We start from the raw sequence: 16,758 nt of genomic DNA on the forward strand, positions 1-16,758 counted from the left end.
GTTCTCTTAGGTGCGTACAATCTTGTCAAGCCTACTCTGTAAGCTTCTACTAGGCTTCCACAGACCCATATGAGACAAGGCTCGACAAGAAGCCAGTGTGTTGATTCATCTACCTCTCTAACTAGAGGCCCTCAGAGATTAAACAATACAGGCCTTTCTTTCCACAAGAAAAGGACTGCTGATGGAGTAAATCATTACTTATAAATCCATGAATAGCCTCATCAACTCAAGACAGTGTCATTGAAGAATAGGCAGCCATGACTGTGCCTATGATGCCTAGTAGTGGAGGTCAACACCATTGCAAAAGCTTGGGTAAAAGTCTGAGGCCATTTACTCAGTGAGAGATTCGCACTATTTTGTAGAAATTATCTTTGAGCAGAAGTTGGAAAAATTCAGCCAGCTTGCCCCTGAGAGTTTGTGGCTCAGTGATATGAAATCTGTTATTTCAAGAGTATTAATATGTAAGTAGGAAATAGATACGTAAAATAAGGAAGACACACCTATTTTTGTAGCAGGTAGTGTAATAAGCCAAAGATAACTCAGGCTATTGCCTACTAAAAAGCAAGTGCACTTGTCAACCCGAAGTAACGTAGGATAGAGTCAGTAGCCCTCTTTCATATTGTGTATATTAGTAGCTGTAGTTAATAGACTTGCTTGGGTGTTTATTGGTCATTAAGAAAAGCAAACTGTGTGAGCTAGCAATTTGTTAAATAGCCACCTGATTTATAGATGGTTGTAAACACTGGAGAACTTACTCTTGGGAGAGGTAGTAGGCATACGTGTTTTCCCACATTGAAAATCAGAACTTTGATGGTAAATCTAAAGTTGATTGTACCCACGAAATTCTAAATCTTCTTTTCCCTCCTGTGGTGAATATAGGACCCCTGATTTAATTACTTAATATGGAACCATTGTCCTGAATAAGGAGCATAGATAAGGTAAGACCCATAGTCTCCGTCTGGACTCTTTTGTTTATGGCGGCTAGCTGATAAATTTCAAAATTAGTGATCATCACCTACCTAAAGCAGTTAGCTTACAAAATCATGTTTAATCCAAAGTAGCATAGCAGAAATGAGTTTCAAAGAAGAAAGTAGTTATTGAACTTGCCCCCAGAACTTTAGTGTTAACTCATTCCATTATGGTTGAGCTCACCTCGCCAACAGTAGTCCTTTGGGAAGGCCCCCATATAAATGCTAGCTCATGAGCCTGTGAGCATTTCCAAGGTGGACGATGGGACAGCAGTGCTTTAGTATATTTCATGGAGCCATCTTTGACATACGGATGAATGAAATACAAGAGAACCACCCAAAAACTTGATGTGGATGGATCTGATCCAAAACAGAAGCATTAGCTTCACAGTGTGCCTCTGAGCACGTGCCCTGATTAAAGCAATGTGGTCTGAATATCCCGATGTGAAGAGACTGCTCCTCCCCAAAGATCTTGTTTTGGGGACTGAGTGTTGTTAATTGCGAAACATTCAGTCACTAAGTGACGCGAACACCCAGCATAGGCCCGTGATGAGGAGCATGGGGTTTCTGACCGAGGACAGTGATTAAACCCTTATGAAATCTGAGGACTATTGCAAACTGGTGTCTCCATCCTATAGAGATGAGTCCCCAAAGCCCGATCTTTGGGGATTCTTGGCACAGCCCACATTCCTTTAATAAAATTATCCGTGAATAAAGAATGTATGAATGAATCAAAAATAAAAAAAGGACACAATTGGCAAAGATAGTCAGCCTCAAAACAGAAAAACAAAAACATAATAAAGCAACAAAACAAAACAAACGATCCCCTCAAAATAGGGCAGATGAGATGGCTCTTGTGAACAAGCCTGGTGATCCAAATGCCACCTCTGAAATCTCATAGAGAGGAACAGAGTCCTACATGTTGTCCTCTGACCTACACACACACACACACACACACACACACACACACACTTACGAACACATGATACAAATGAACAAATTAAAATAATGAGGAAGAAAAACCTGATTGTATACATGTACTTTTAAAGCATTTAATGCTTTAAACAATGCTTTAAGACAAGCCAGTTGACTGTGATGGTGTATACCTTAGTGTTCTGGGGTAGAGGCAGGTACATCTCTAGGGATTGCTGGCTGAGCAGTTCCAGACCAGTGAGAAACTTAACTTCTCTTCTGTTGACTGGCACCCAAGGCTGTCCTCTTGCCTCATCTTTGAACACAAACGCACATGCATGTGGCCAGGAAAGTTAAACTTGGGCCATAACAGAGATTATACCATATGGCAAATCTCTCACCTCCTATTTTGCACAAAGTCTCACCTAAAAGACAACCTAGCTCTTAATGTATGTTGGTAACAAACACACCAGATGTTCCTAATAATTAGGGTTATTTTTCTTCTCCTTACTGCTGGGTTCAGTGGTGTTCATTACATTATTTAAAATAAAACGCGTGCAGGTTCATAAATATCAAATGCTGTTCTCGCTTAAATCCCATATGGTAATACATATAAAGGAGCTGCTGCCTTCCCAAGTGTTCTGACCGGAACACAAACCAAAGCTTACGCCTAATTGATCATCCCCAACTGAAGTCCCCCCCCTCAAACTAAATGACACCAATTCATTTGAATGTTTGCCTTTTACTCCCCAGAATGAGTGTGGCTGGCGTCACTTCATGATTCCATTCTGGGAAAGACCTTGCCTGTTAAGTGTGAGAGAAAGAGGGAATATGCAGATGTAAATGGGGTTCAAACTTCATGTCCTTGCTGAGGGCCCCCAACATGCCTATAGAATGGGTCTTGGGGAACAGGTTCAAAAGTAGCCATGAGCTGACCAGTAATGAGAATATTTTGTGAGTTAATAGTCAGGACGGAGCCACTTGAGCCCCACCAAATTCCTCAGGAGTGTGTTTCAACCATTTCCAGAATGTCTTAATGTGATTTGGTGCATTATGGATCTGGATACTTCTCCATTGACTGCCTTCATGGTCTCCTCACTCATGGGAAAATCTAATGAATGAAACAGTGTATCTTCTCATCAGATGGTAGTTCCTTGTGCCATCTTTATACAGATATTCAGTGAGAGAAGCTGTGTGAATGAAAGCAAGTGATTAGGATGCATGGACCTGGGTTCATTCAGATTTCCCATGTTGAGGCTCGCAGCAGAAAGGGCAGGCTTTAGCTCCGTGGGATACGCACTGTCAAACTGTATTTGTATTTCCAAGTATCGTTCTTCTCTTAATCCATGGATATTGATTACATTATTAGCGAATCAATGAATAAGTCAAGGCTAGTACGACTGACTAAAAGCACAGAATGCCAGGTCTATGAAGAATGTCTGAGTCTGAGGTCTGTGTTTTAAAAGTGGCCTCTTGTGTCCAAGAAAGAAAGGGACTTAAAGCTTGGGTACTTGGACCAGGAATGTTCACATTTCATGCATACAGACTGATTTTTTTTTTAAATGAGAAATTGTTAAGGTATTAGATACATAAATTGGTCGGTATGGAAAGAACTAGGTGCAGGCCATCATGAAGTGTAGGATAGACCGTCACTGCCAGTTCTTATGGAATCTCACTGAGGGTGTGTGTAGTTAGCAGTAGGATCCCAAGATCAGGGCCAAAGTCAGCTACATAGTGACCCTTGGTCTCCGCCCCTCTTCACACTAAAATCAAAACTAAGCATCCCGAATACTTTGTCTTTAAATTCAGGTTTCATTTTTTTTTAAAAAAAAATTATTTATTTATTTATTTATTTATTTATTTTGTGTGCCAATTGCACATTCTCGAGGAGTGTAAGTTCATTCTCTTTCTTTTCAAAAATAGTCAATTGGAAAAAGGATTCTTCCACCACTCTGGTGAGACCCATACCTAGGCAGGTATAGTCTTGGTCACTCTTGTCTCGAAGTGATGAACTGACCTTGATTGATTTTTATATTTATATAGTTAGACAAATAAAGCATTGACCTCCTCTTGGGTCAGTGAGAAAATGACAATTGACTTCATGAATATTTTAGAATCAAACTAATATCGGGTAAAGTGATCTAAATCTAATTGGCTCATTGTTTTAAACTTGGTATTTGACAGAATGAAGAGGATAGCAGACTGAATTTCTCTCTGAGAGGAGGAGTTTGCTATTGCCATTTTGGGTAAGAGGCTTTATCACTCCATAATAATCAAAGAATCCTGTCAGTGAGGGCTGATTTCTTTGTAGTGTTCCTTCAATTATTTGCGTCTACTCATCTACAAAACAATGATACAAATGAATTATGAAACAATTGTTATGAATCTATCCTGCGTATTTTACTCACAGAACGTTTTACTCGTGCGCTGTGGTTTACTTAAAAGTTATCTAGTTAAAGGTCTGAGGCTGCGTGTCCAATATGGCTGTTGCCATGCACACATGGCTGCTTATATATAAAGTAATTACAGTGAAGTGAAATGTGAAATTCAATTTCTCCGTGGCAGTGGCCACGTTGCGTGTAGTCAGTAGCTACCTGAGCCTTTGGGGCGCTGTGTTGGAGATTCAGTTAAGTCTCAGGTTTGCATTATCCTGCAAAGTACAAATGGACAGCTCTTCACTGAGAAGGCTCAACTCAGGAAGAGGAAAGAGAGACAGATGTGATGGCTGTGAGACAGGCATACGAATTGATCCATCCATGGTTCACTGAAGCCCCCTGGAAAAACAAGCCAGGAGAGAGCTAGGAAATGAGAAAAGAAAGAACCTGTAGGGAGAACTTGGCTCCGAACACATTGTTCTTGCCTCCTTCTTTTCAGCTCATGAATATTTATTTCATCGCCCCCCAGTGAGGCTCTCAATGGGTCAATAAACAAAACTGTCTCTGAAAGAAAAAGAAAGAGGTCAAAGGTTGCTTATCTGGATCAATGATGATTACCCTGGGGTGTCTCAATGGAGGACTTTGACTAAGCCCTGTCACCCGGAGGTCCATTGCTGAAAAATCTCATTTATTATCTCTTTGGGATATGTTCTTAATCTGCCAATCAGAAATAACCCCGGGCTGTAATCTTGGGCTTCCGTGCACTAAAGCAGTGTAGGACTCAACCAAGAACCCTATAAGTGAACACTAACAAAATGGGTCATTTCTCTTTCAAATATGTGAGTATTTAATGCAGTGAGAATCGTTGCTAATGTATTTATGAAGCTTGACATTCTAGCAATGTATTGATCAAGGCTGATTCTGCGGGGCAAGGAGCATTTGGATAAATGTTTGTTGTTTTGACATATTGTGTGTGTGTTTTTTAAGGGAAGTACAAAATATTTAAGACGATTATTAACTAAATAAAATCTGAAGAGAAGAGGACGTACCCATGAATCTAGGCTGACAGCATGCCCCAGATGAATGAACAATTATAATTTCTCTTCCACTTTCCACTATATTTCAATTCTAACCCTGACTTTAATTTAAATAGTTAGGAACGTGCGTTAATCTTTCCATGACTGAACATATAAGTTAATCTGGCATTAATATATTGTCTTATTTCTGTGGAATCACAGCTGTAATGGCATTATCCCATATAGAAAAAGGACATTACTATCTCAATTAATGAAGCCATCCTGCAGGACCTTTTGTTATGAGACAGATGGATTGTTACAGTACCACCTAAATTAGAGAAAGCTAATAAACTGAGCCCATCACATTTTTACAGTGGTTACTACATTTATTTATTTAGACACACTATAATATTATAAAGTTTTTGTCCTGTTTCCTTGACATTTCAGGGTCAAAGAATCCCCTATGCAGCCAGACAGCCCCAAATATATTTCTATTGCACAGACACCTGCGTATAGTGGGCTTGGATCTACTTCCTTCAGCCTAGGTTCAGTCAGAATATTTTGCTCTTCCGTGGCAAGCAGGGCATGTTTAACTAGACAGACCCATGAACCAATCTTGGTGTTCATGCTTTTGTCTGGTCTGCTGTTATAGGAAAGTTACTACTTATTGGACTGTCAGTGAGTTAGGGGCTTTGCACATGGGGTTATTCTTTAGTCCCATCAATTTTTCTTGAGATATAATAATTTGAGATTTTTTTTTGGCTATAAAAAGCTGAGTTTAGACTGAGCCTCCTATCTGTCCATCTGTACACTATAAATTTTCATTTTTGTAATGGCTTGTCCTCAGAATGCATATACAAGTACCCATCGTTCTCAGGTTATAAAGGAATGGATGGTTATCTTTCTGAGCCCTCAGTGATGGAGTCTGTGTTCACAACTGCTGACTTCTCATGTCACTGTGGGTCTCTGTTCTAATATCAGGAGGGAAAGAAGAAGACATTCTTAATTTCTTAAACTTGTTTTGCAACATTTTTCTAATAAATCATCACACACTCAAATAAACCAGACCTACAGACCTAAGTTTTATTAAATGACAATACATAGCTATTACCCACAGCTTTACAAACATCTTCACAAAAAGTTTTACAAAACGTATACAAGTAATGTCATCAAGTTTTCATTTGGTGTGCTCATCCCTCAGAACCACTGGTGCCAGTTTTCTTTAAACATCGGGCCTTGCTTGCAAGCTCTACGGTTACGCCCAGTTTTTACATGACACCCCAAGACATGTGAGTAATATTCACAATTATTTTCATTGTTTGCTGATTGAGTGCATCCCAGCAAGGGATTGCATTATTCTGAAGAACAAAATAAGATTGTTCTTAGGCTGTTCCTATTCACAGACCTTTTTATTACTAATCAATCGCTGTGTTAATCAGCACACATGCATATATTATGAGAGAAGAAAAAAAGCAAATATGGACCAATGATGACCTTGTCTATATTATAAGTCATGGACGATGACAACATCCTTGATTCTGAGGTTCATACTATAACATATCTCAAGTGCCTCTCTTGGAAAGAGAGTAACAGTTAGACATTTGCACTCGATTCAGGCACTCTTACATCGTGATCAATGAATCACGAAATAAACACAGATGCACCTGCAGAGAAATCAATGGAGGCATCGATTAATTATGAAAATAAATATTTGACCACAAATAACTGCTAATCTGTGCAGAAAATCTGAAAGTCTCTTAAGAAGTCATTGGCATGAAGATGAATATAACCTTTATGCACGTTGCCATATCCGGTATAATTAGTGGTTTAAGCTCTCATGAGCGTCCAGGACTTCATCCGAAATGTTATTTGATTTCTTAAGAAACTTTCGTGACAATTTGAATTGTAAACAACAAGTAAATAATGAAAGGAAAAAATACAGAAATAATTGTTAAAATACCAATCTTATTAATTTCTCGCTGTTTTGTTCTCCCTGGATGCTGCGTAACATTGTTTCCTGGCTGGGAGGTCCCTGTTGCCCTATGCCCATGTGTAACAAGCATGTAATCTGATGTAAGTGGAGTCAACGTTCTTGTCTTGGTTTGGGGGCCATCATCAGATGCTCCTGTCTTGTCAGGAGGGGCCATCATCAGATGCTCCTGTCTTGTCAGGCATAGGCTCCAATCAGGTCAACTCAACATGATCTGAGTGGTCAACTCAATCTGACCATGATGCCCTGTTGAGGATTTCCAAAATTAATAGACAAGAGAGAGGGTCAGAGTAATATAAGATCTGTTGAATAACTTCAGTCTTGTGCTAAGACTTATGATACCGAGTTACGTAAGTGTTCTAAGTGACACATATAACTGTTAATAAAAGTAGAAAGTGTGAGAGAAAGAAAAGGACAGTGTTGGATCGATGATGACCACTCACGATGTATGATCTGGGGATCATGAGTACAGGTCTGGGAGTCTGAGGTCCACACCCAAACTCACGTAGTATGGAGCTGGGATAAAAATCTTGGGTGTAGCATAGTATGTTACAATCCTTAGGTTCACATGCCTTTATTGTATTTACTCTTAAATTATAGTAAATGAAAGAGGGCAGAAGATTTTCCAATTACGGAAATATTAGCAAGTTCTAATACTAACACCATAAATACCAAACTTCAGAAATTCACTAGTAATCAATGTCCAGCGGTGTAATCCCTTCGCTGAGGGTTTTCTGTTCTCTTTAAAATGGTAGCCAGAATTCTTGTTAGGATGAGAACCAGGTCTCCTGCTTACATAGTTGAGAAGAATATAATCAAATCTTCATATAAGTAGATGGGTAAAATAAAAAAGGAATACTACGAGGGTCATAATAGCCTAGGACCTAATTATGTTTATACTCTGTTCTTTCCTCTCTGTGTCTTTCCAAGCTGCGTTACCTATCTGTTTGGATCGTGGACTCCATCCCTAGCCTAGGATCTTGTGTGTGTAGTAGACTATGTAAGTATAGTTCATTTCCTGTGTTTTTCCTTCATCTGCTTATTGCTAAATGAATTATGAATTACTCAAGAACTACACCCACAATTAATGACAGATGCAACATGTCGTGGATATGCTTCATTAATATCTTTAAGATTAAAATGACACACTGAATCACCAATGTTCCCTTAGACAGCTCTAAAACATATTTAGTAACATAATCGGTTAGCTTTTATATGTATGATATAATCTGTTATTAATATTGTACAATGTCTGTGAATCGATCGTAGTCATGGCACTTTCATAGATATAGAAAAAGCACATTATCATTTCAGCTAATGAAGCCAGAGTGTAGTCCATTGAGCACCTTCTCCTGTGAGACAATTGGAAGGCTAATGTAGTCCAACACGACTCTAAAAAAGGCAAATAAACCGAGCCCCTGATGGTTTTTGCAACGGCGACTTCATTTATTTACTTAAATGTTTCCTTTAAATTGCAGGGACAAAGAATCCCCTATGTAACCATATATTTATTAATATATTAATTTCTGTTCTCACTGGCACCTGCTAAGATCTATGTGTGCTATGTGAGACAATTGGGTCCTTGGGACATGGTGGTCAGTCAGCTTAGTTTATGTAACAAACTAAAAGACTCTCAAAAACACAAGGTTGGTCACTCCTGATGAACATATGAACTTGATATCTGGCCTCCACATGCATACATATGTGCATGAACTTGAATATACACATACATACACATACATACATACATTCAGACAGACATACAGACAGACAGACTCAAACTTACGTTGAATTTGCAAAGGTTTTATTGTCAAGTATGCAACATTAATGACATAAATAATTTTCAAGTGACAGTTGATTTCTCGTCCACCATCTTAGTAAGACCTGTCCAATATACAAGTTCATCCTCATGTCTCAGTGGACTTAGTAAGACTTAAATGTCTGTAGAAAGTGGTTGCATTCTCATAACCCGGGTTTTTTTCCCCCCAGAATTGACTCACTCAGTATCCAATGGTACAGGTTCTAAGGGTTTCTACGGCAGACACAGGACATCTAGACTGAGGTTTGTGAATTTTGGAAATCTCGTTTCTAATTATAAGATATTTGGGACTCAGTCTTGAGTAAATGAACTTGATTTTTCATGATGCATTGATCAGTTAGTCAGTAAGTAAATATTTAAATAAATGCAAAGGGGATTGGCCAACTATCAATGTATACAGTACAGCAAGGCACCCTGGTTGTTTACATAATTTATCCTTTCAGCCCTTAAATGCCTAATGGATTGGTCATGTTTTACCTCTGCCTCTGAGGTCATTAATAGGTCATTAGATATAGTTAATATAAGCAACTATCAATATTGATCAATGTAGAAATTGCTGACTTTTGAAGCTTTATTTTAAAGTTGGGGGTAAAAGCACCCCACAGTAAAATGAAGGAGATACAAAGACTTAATTTTGATAAAAGGAGCTATATTGCTGTTAACATAGTTTCATATGTATTTACATTAATAAGTATGCAAAGCTCATTCATATGAGATCATGAGGTAGTTATGATCGTCTGTATTCATCCTACAGAACCAATGGCTCCAGTCTGCTTAAAATGTGGGTCTGTGCTCACAAGTCCTCCGTGAGTAATATTCCAAATTATACTGCCTTCTTTTGATCAATAGTATGCTCTATGTGACTATAGAGTGTACAGTGTATTGAGACAAGGATGCCAGTCATTCTGTCCAACAAGATGCAACCATTCTTTGTCATTTTAATTGCTGACAAGTGGATGCATTCATTATTGGATTAGCAGATGTATAACACGGGCCGATGATGACAAGGTTTCGGGATTCTAAGTCGCAGACGATGACTGAATTTACAGAGATCTGAGGTCCACAGCACAACATGCCTCGTGACCCTCTCATGCAGTGGTTGCTTGTCAGGCGTGTTCAGCACATACGAGACATTAGCGGTACACTCTCATTGTTCCCGAGTGGATCATTGAAGCAACACACAAATCCACAGGCACATAAATCATTTAAGGCCTTGGTCAATCCTGGCCATCAATGACTGATATTGATACACACAGAAACTCCATTTCGAATGACTTGCATAAAGGTTTATATAACCTTTATCCAAAGGTGATTTATATAGTAAAATTCATGGCTTAAGTCTTTTTGATGGTCAAGGCCTTACATTTCAAAATTATCATTTTTTTTAACTTGATTTCTTAAGAAAACAACCACAACAATTTGACTCTTAAATAGTGAAAGGACAAATGTAAAAATAGATGGACAAATCTCTATCTTTTTACTATCTCTGCTGTTTTGTACACCCTGGATGAGTGCTGACACGTGATTCCCTGCCTGGGAGGTCCATGGTTGACCTATCACCATGCGGATGGAGCTCAGAAAGTGATGTAAGTGAAATCAAAATATATGCTCTTGATTTGAGTAGCTTTGATAAGACACTCCTGTATTGGTAAAGTCACGCATAGGCTCCTATCAGACCTATTGAGACCATGTGGTCATTTCAACATGACCTTGAACACTCTTGTGGATTTCCAAAATTCAGAAAAAAAGAGAGGCAGGATGGCATGAGATCTGTTGAATAACTTCAGTACATTAGGTTCTTGTGCTAAAAAAGGGGAAATGAATAGTTGCACATGACAAATACAGAGAGTGTGGGAGAGCGGGACAGCGTTGCATCAGTGATGACACCTGATCATGTCTGACCCATTGATCATAACTATAGATTTGCCAGTCTCATGTCCGTACCAGAACACATGTAGTCTGCAGCTGTGGGCCAGATATGTTATCTTGATCTTCATATTTTATTTTGTTTTTATAACTAGGCTAAAACTGCATTGAGATAGTATGAGTAAGAGTTTTATGTTCTTTTCTTGGATTTTTATTGATTGATTGATTTTTTTTCTTTTAATGACTGGTACTATTACCAGTTTATGGTCTTGCAAGAGCAGATGGTAGCCAAAGGGTCAATATAGCAGGTATATGAAACAATGTTTAATAAAGTTTTACCAAATTAGGAGCATGCAATGAGAGAGGCTCCTCTAGAGCCTACTCAAGGATTGCGCAGTTAGTAGAAGCAATAGTGATCAATTACTCTATAATTAATAACGAAGCGTAGAGATGATGTTGGATTCATGATGACCAAACAAGGAATGATTTGAGAGTCACGGATGATGACCTGAAATCTGAGTCTGAGGTCCACATCGTAAAATATCTAGCGCATACTATGATCTTAGTGACAGATATAAGGAATAGTCTACTTTTATAATGAGGTAAATGTAAAAAAAAAAAAAATCAGTAAGTCATTTTCCAAGCAAAACGTAGTCCACAAGAAGAAAACTAAATCAAACTGATCAAACTAAAGTAAATGTTTGAGAAAATAACTCCCGAGTAATTACTATCAATATATTAAAAAAAACACACAGTAGTTCATGAAGATAAGATGCCTGAGGAGTCCACATGAATTAAAATTATAAGAGCCTTCTTTGTATCATCAGAACTATGTCTAGTGTTTTTATTCTCCCCTACCCCGTGTTTTTATTTTTTTTAACATTGAATAGTGTCATATACAAAAAGACGGTTGATAAGACGAGATAGTGAGGCAAGCACACAGAGTGCAGGAATGAAGGAACAAAATGTTCATTTTCTTTCGTTAATCTCTTTTGGTTTGTCATTTCAGAATACATTCTGCCACCAAGATGATTTTCACACTATCGTTTGATCATGAGCCCCATAAGAAGCTGTTACATACAGATTGTAATATAGACACAGTGTAAGTATAGTCCATGGTCCGCTGTTGCTTCATGTTGCCTTTAAAGTCCATTTACTGTATTGATAAAGGCACTACCTATTTAGGAAGAGCAGCTATGCAAATGCTGTGTGTGATATGTGCTTGAAACACAGGCTTAGTAAAATTGAGTCAAATTCAGGATACATACTACAAAGGCATTATAATTGAAGAAGAAACGGAGGAACTCTGAAGTGTATTGAGGGATCTTGCCCTTCGTTTTCTTTTGTGTGTGAGTGACAATTATCTCAGTAGTACTTGTCACCAGTTACACCAAAACTGTAGAGAAGAAGAGGGCTGATGTTGGATCAATGATGACTGTGGGTGCTGTCTGAGTCGTGGATTATGACTTACAAGTCTGGGAGTCTGAGGTTCACATCATAATATATGTAGTGCACACTGTGATCTTTGTCACAGATGTCAGGAATACTCTGCTTTCACACGTAGATAAAATACAGACAAATTTGGAAATCATTTCTAATAAGACATAATTCCATAGCAATCATGTTAAGCATATATGCTAATTAGTCTTTCATTCAGATATGATGACTGGGGATTCCCCACGAGGGAGCAATCTTCTTGCTGACCTGGGACCCATGGACAGTCAATCTGTAATGAAGAGCAAGTCACAGAGTTATGAAGGCCAAATGTATGATCAGATGGAGAATGAGCCAGAGAGGCAGACAGAATGCATTGATACGTAAAGAGAGTCTTAATCTTTTCCTCATTTTTCTGCTTTTTACTCTTAGAATGTATCCCTCCAAGCTGATTGACATGTTCTTCCTTAGTCTTGAAGTTTGAGCTTTCCCTGTTTGTGTCTGCATTGAGATAGTGTGAGTAAGAGTTTTATGTTCTTTTGTTGGATTTTTATTGATTGATTGATTGTTTAATGACTGGTACTATTACCAGTTTATGGTCTTGCAAGAGCAGATGGTAGCCAAAGGGTCAATATAGCAGGTATATGAAACAATGTTTAATAAAGTTTTACCAAATTAGGAGCATGCAATGAGAGAGGCTCCTCTAGAGCCTACTCAAGGATCTCGCAGTTAGTAGAAGCAATAGTGATCAATTACTCTATAATTAATAGTGAAGAGTAGAGATGATGTTGGATTCATGATGACCAAACAAGGAATGATTTGAGAATCACGGATGATGACCTGAAATCTGAGTCTGAGGTCCACATCATAAAATATCTAGCACATACTATGATCTTAGTGACAGATATAAGGAATAGTCTACTTTTATACTGAGGTAAATGTAAAAAAAAAAAATCAGTAAGTCATTTTCCAAGCAAAACGTAGTCCACAAGGAGACTGTACATATATGTATGTGTATGTGTATGTGTATGTGTGTGTGTGTATGTGTATATGCATGTATGTATGTATGTATGTATGTATGTATATACATGCATATATATCATATATACCAGAAACATTATAGTAGCTATGGCCACTTGTTTTCTCAAGAAGAAAACATGACAGAATGTTGACCATGTAGGTAATAGATAAGAAATCTAGAGAAGATGGTAGAATGCATGGGGGAGACATCAGAATGTCCATCTTCTTCTAACCTCTTCTGTGTATTCTTTAAGAATGGCTATCCTGCAAGCTGACTTCACCTGAAAATCAACCTCGTGATCTAGCCTTTGTGTTCGGGGATAGTTAGTGTGAGTATTATCAGTGTTTGTGCCTTGATTTATGTTACTATAATATGGTAGAGCAATCTTGGCAAAATGGTAGACGTGGCCAGTATGTTAAGCACCACGTTTAACAAGTTAGTTTTGCCAAACTAAGTGTATCTAAGTAAGAAATACTCAGTAGGAAAAAAAAAACACTTTAGATGTCTAAATTACATTCAAGGATCTTGCTGTTAAGAGTTTTGTGATTCATAATCATCTCCGTAGTGTGCATAATTACTCAAAAACACATAGAAATTTATAGAAAAGAGGAGGGCAGATGTTGGATCAGTGATGACCAGTGGTAGCCGTATGATTCATGGATCATGACTATAGACCTGGGAGTCTGAGATCCACATCTTAATAGCTAGCATAATACCTCATATCCTGGTAGCAGTTAGGAGTGCTAATCTCTTTTTATAAATATGAATTTTTATAAATAGGAAATTTTATAAATAGGAATTTGTAGCATAAACTTTTTATAATATTTTTATAATATTACTTCATAGGAAAGGCATTAGTGATATACACCAAAGTATGACTGAGGGTGCCATGTGAACCATAGTTAAAGGCAATGCTTATGGTCAGAGCTAGGGGTATTGGTTTTCTCAAGATGCACACATATTAGTGTGTTATACATTTGGGTAAGAGTCAAGGAGAAAATTTCCAGAGGAGGAGGTAGGAGTCATGGATGAGTGAGTGATCCGAGTAAAAATCTTTTTATTATCTTCTGCTTTACACTCTCAGGATGGAGTCCCCCCACGTTGATTTAGAAATTCTCTCTTGGTCATAACTGTCATAGTCATCTCTAGATTCTTTATAGATACCAGGTGAGTTTATCCAATATTCTTTTGTTGCTTCATGTTGTTTTCTTTTTAAATCTGTGCAAATAATGATCAAAGAAAGTCCCCTTCTTATCTGAGAAGAGCAACCAGGCTCCAAGGATTAACATAGCAGTTGGATGAAACCCAATGTTAAGCAATATTTCCCAGGCCAGGCATGTAGAAAAGCAGAGATTCGCATCCTGTCAAAGGATCCCCAGGGCCTTGAGAGTACACTGAAGGATCTTGTCCTCAGCTCTGGCCATTCTGTATCATCTTAGAGACACTAGTGAGATCAATTGCTCAACAGACATTCATAAATCAAGAGAGAAGGATAGGGTCAGTGGAGACCACTACGTGCATGTGACTCATGAGACTTGAGCAGGGGTCTGGGAGTTTGATGTCCAGATTATGAGTATAGTTTATACCCTTTTCCAAGTAAGATACCGTTCTATAGTAAGAGCACTAAAATTACATATCAAACACAGTAGTTAATTCATACTGGTTCATTAAGTTTACTAAGGAGTATGTTACTTGGTAGGGCCAAAGCCATAACCATTCCTTTTCTCATAAAGAGCCCATAGTAATATTCCATACACTTAGATGAGTGACCAAAGGAATAGGGCAGGGACTGGTAGTGCCAGGTTGTTTTTTTTTATAATGTTTATAATTGTTTTATAATTGTGCTCTCAGAATGGATTCCCCAACCTGACCTATGCATTCATCCTTGGTCATGAGCTTTACAATCTGCTCATTGTGTTCATCGGATAGATTCTTTATAAGTGTATTCAGTGTTCATGTCTTGCTTAGCATTGCTTTTAAAGACAGTTCACTGTATTGATGAAAACCTAGTTATCATCTGTAAGCGTAGTTATTGGCCATTGGTTAATATGACGTGTAGGCAAACACAATATTTCAGAAAATTTTGCTAAGTAAAAAATGTATAATATAAGATATGGTTAATAGGAAAAAAATTTTATAGAAGTCTGATGTATACTTTAGAATCTTGTTCTTTGATTTTTTTTGTGATTCATAATTATCTCAATATCCATTTTAAAGTCAATAGGAAGGGTAGGGCTGATGTCCTCTGGTAGCACATGATTTGTGGATGATGGCTATAGGTCTGGAGGTCTAAGGTATGCATTATTAAATAGTATAAACTCATGATGATAAATATCAATAAAATAAATCCCTAACTCATTTTCTATTCAAGATATAGTTGCACAAGATTATTAAAATGTATACCAAACATAATACTTTTTCAGATGTGGTTGCTGAGGATGTCACATGAATTAAATTTATAGGCAGGATTCTTGGTAGAGTCAGAGTAATGCCCATTTGTTTTCTCATTAAGAACATAGCAGGGCCATGCATCTATAGATGGGTGGTAAGAGAAGGGTATGAAGACAAGCAAGCAGAGAGCATGGATGAGTGAAGGGAATGCCAATCATTTTCTAGTCTCTGTTCTTCGAAGTCTCTGAATGAACTTGCCCTAAGTTGAAACTTGCCCTAAGTTGATTTACAAGTTCTCACTTGGATGTGAGCTCCATTCAGCTCTTTGGGTTCATACTATTAAACAGTGGCAGTAGAGTCACCAGTCCTATGTTGGCTCATGTTATTGTGTATTTTATTGATTTAAGCGGACAGCCATTGCAAAACAGTTAACACAGAAAGTCGGTGAAACACAATGTTGAGAGGTTTTTCTAGGTAATTAATAATGTACACTAAAAAAGGCACCAATCATGGCACCAATTTTGGAAACACTGGAATATACCCAAGGATCTCTAAATACTGAACATATACCCATCATTTTAGTGACAAGTTAAGTAGTTTATTTCTATAATTAAAAAATCATAGTAATTAGATATAAGTTATATTTAGATAAATTAAATAAAATGTAAAAATTGGGTGTCATTTTTAATTAAGATGTAATTTTATAAGAAGAGTATTAAATGTATACCAAACAGTAATTCATTTGGACTTGATATCTAAGAATGTCATACTATATCAACTCAGACTATAGATAGTCAATGTTCTTAGTAGAGTTAGGGCCATTCTTCTTCTTCAGAGTAGAGTATTGTATCCAGAGAGGAATGATAAGGAGAGAGGTAGTTTACAAAGTAAATATCAATCTATTCATGTTCTCTTTTGCTTTGTACTTAGATCGGATACCCCTAAGCTGATGTATATATTCTCTTC

At 37.7% G+C, this 16,758-nt stretch overlaps 2 long non-coding RNA genes and 5 other non-coding genes across 7 annotated transcripts; all 7 read left to right on the forward strand.

The window, feature by feature from the left end:
• Nucleotides 1-877: 877 nt before the first annotated feature.
• LOC114618645 lies at nt 878-6,558 on the forward strand. The gene is made up of 3 exons (XR_003710990.1): nt 878-938; nt 4,065-4,126; nt 6,473-6,558. It is a non-coding gene; the product is annotated as an uncharacterized LOC114618645 (long non-coding RNA).
• A 192-nt stretch (nt 6,559-6,750) lies between these two features.
• On the forward strand, nt 6,751-6,820 carry LOC114618793. Its single transcript, XR_003711016.1, has one exon. It is a non-coding gene; the product is annotated as a small nucleolar RNA SNORD113/SNORD114 family (small nucleolar RNA).
• An 862-nt stretch (nt 6,821-7,682) lies between these two features.
• On the forward strand, nt 7,683-7,754 carry LOC114618789. Its single transcript, XR_003711013.1, has one exon. It is a non-coding gene; the product is annotated as a small nucleolar RNA SNORD113/SNORD114 family (small nucleolar RNA).
• A 2,126-nt stretch (nt 7,755-9,880) lies between these two features.
• Nucleotides 9,881-16,734, forward strand: LOC114618774. The gene is made up of 6 exons (XR_003711007.1): nt 9,881-10,666; nt 11,956-12,048; nt 12,813-12,896; nt 13,655-13,729; nt 14,486-14,568; nt 16,723-16,734. It is a non-coding gene; the product is annotated as an uncharacterized LOC114618774 (long non-coding RNA).
• On the forward strand, nt 10,071-10,144 carry LOC114618797. Its single transcript, XR_003711019.1, has one exon. It is a non-coding gene; the product is annotated as a small nucleolar RNA SNORD113/SNORD114 family (small nucleolar RNA).
• Nucleotides 12,368-12,440, forward strand: LOC114618785. Its single transcript, XR_003711010.1, has one exon. It is a non-coding gene; the product is annotated as a small nucleolar RNA SNORD113/SNORD114 family (small nucleolar RNA).
• On the forward strand, nt 14,023-14,095 carry LOC114618809. The gene has a single exon (XR_003711030.1). It is a non-coding gene; the product is annotated as a small nucleolar RNA SNORD113/SNORD114 family (small nucleolar RNA).
• Nucleotides 16,735-16,758: the final 24 nt, after the last annotated feature.

This window comes from Grammomys surdaster, unplaced genomic scaffold (assembly GCF_004785775.1).
Source record: "Grammomys surdaster isolate TR1022 unplaced genomic scaffold, NIH_TR_1.0 144, whole genome shotgun sequence".
NCBI classification, from domain to species: Eukaryota; Metazoa; Chordata; class Mammalia; order Rodentia; family Muridae; genus Grammomys; species Grammomys surdaster.